The 1,938-nt window shown below is 39.6% G+C and overlaps 1 pseudogene; it reads left to right on the forward strand.

Moving 5' to 3' along the window:
- The first annotated feature begins 1,424 nt into the window (after window positions 1-1,424).
- On the forward strand, window positions 1,425-1,547 carry LOC112469810 (annotated as a pseudogene).
- Window positions 1,548-1,938: the final 391 nt, after the last annotated feature.

Genomic DNA, 1,938 nt, shown 5'->3' on the forward strand with positions numbered 1-1,938 from the left:
GGCTCAGACAGCTTGTCTCTGAGCCACTGGCATTGGCTAGGATGGCTCACTTAGGGGCTGGGCTATCTGAGAATGGCCTGATTCACATGGCTGGCAGTAGGTTTTGGCTATTGGCTGGGTACACAGCTGGGACTGTCCCTGGGACATCTTGGTTCTCCTCCACATGGCCAGCTTGAACTTTCTCAGAGCGTGATGGCTGGATTCCAAAGAAGGAGCATTTCGAAGGGAGCAAAACTGAAGCTGCAAGGTTCCTTGAGGCCTAGGGTCACATTATTCTGTACAAAGCCAGTGATTGTCCAGACCAGGCTGAGTGTGGTAGGCAGGATTACAAGATGCTGTTCGTGATCTCTGCCTCCGGGATTGTTCCTGCAATGAGGTTACATGGTAAAGAATTCATTACATGGCAAAGTGATTTATAGGTTAAGATTACTGATTAAGATTTACTAATTAAGATTGCAAATAATTCAAATTACTGATCAACTGACCTAAAGATAAAGGTATTATCCAGGTAGGCCTGACCTAATTACACGAACCCTTTAAAAACAGAGAGTTTTCTCTGGCTGATAGCAGAAGGAAAAGTCAGAGACTGAAGTATAAGAGATATTCAATGAGAGGGATATTCTCAAATGCTGAAATGGGGAGACACATGGCAAGAATCTGAGTGTGACCTCTAGGAGCTAACAGTGGTCCCTGGACAATATCTAGCAAGACAATGGGACCCTCAGTTCTACAACCAAAAGGACATGAATTCTGCCAACAACCCAAGGGAGCTTTGAAATGGATCTTTCCCTGAAGAACCTCTAGGTAAGGACACAGCTGGCTGATGTCTTGATTTTCACCTTGTGAAACCCTGAGCAGAGAACCTAGCTAAAATATGCTGGACTATTGACACAAAGAGCCTGTGAGGTAACACCTGTGTGTTGTTTTAAGCTGCAGTTTGTGGTTATTTGTTACACAGCAAGAGAAAACTAGTACATAGGAGACAGGATGGAATCGACTTTGGCTCCTGATGAGAGGCATAGCAAAGGCTTATTGCAGTGCCTGTGGGATGCTGGATGTTGTCATTTGAAAATATGGGGTCCACATCAATGCAAATAGTAACTAGAATTATCTGAAAGAAAACTAACATCTGCTGCTATTCTCAGCAACTTATCATTGTGAGTTTGGGATTTCTAATTGAGTAGAAATACATACTAAAAAAAAGAAACCAATGTGACCAGCAGCTCAAGTTATCCATTATCACGTTGGAGTGACAAAAATTACATACAACATCATCCCTCACAAATCTGAAATGCTCATCATAAATTTTGAATATTATTTTTCATTCATGAACAGTCTTTTAAAAATTTTCACCTATTAAAAATTTTCACCTAAAATTTTTGGTCCAGAAATGTGCTAAACCACCACAACAAAAGGTCATTATGGTCTACGGCCATGCCACCCTGAACAAACCTGATCCCGGCTGATCCTGGAAGCTAAGCAGGGTCGGGCCTGGTTACTAAGTACTTGGATGAGAGACCGCCTAGGAAGACCAGGTGCTGTAGGCGTAAAACATGAAAAATAAAAAAATAAGGGATTGTATGCTGACAAGGTCCTTGCAATCTGTGAGGTCAACCAAGGTTTGCTTCATTTAAAAAAATAATAATAATAAAAAATAAATGAAAAAAATAAAACAGGAGTCTATAGGACTTTTATTACTTGAGGTAAGTTCATTTATGTCAGCTGAATCAGGTAGAGCATACAATAAACCCAACAGTTACCTTGAACTGGCTAAATATTTATCAGAAGAGTTCACAAAATGTTTTACTGATTTATTCAAACAGTTAGTACAATCTTCCAAGATTAATCATATAATAAATCTACATAATTAATAAATGTTCTTATTTATTCCATTTTCTAGAAGAGTTTGCATTGTTTCTTAGAATGTGTCCTCAAAAT

Source organism: Pteropus alecto, unplaced genomic scaffold, assembly GCF_000325575.1.
Source record: "Pteropus alecto unplaced genomic scaffold, ASM32557v1 scaffold86, whole genome shotgun sequence".
In the NCBI taxonomy this organism is placed as follows: domain Eukaryota; kingdom Metazoa; phylum Chordata; class Mammalia; order Chiroptera; family Pteropodidae; genus Pteropus; species Pteropus alecto.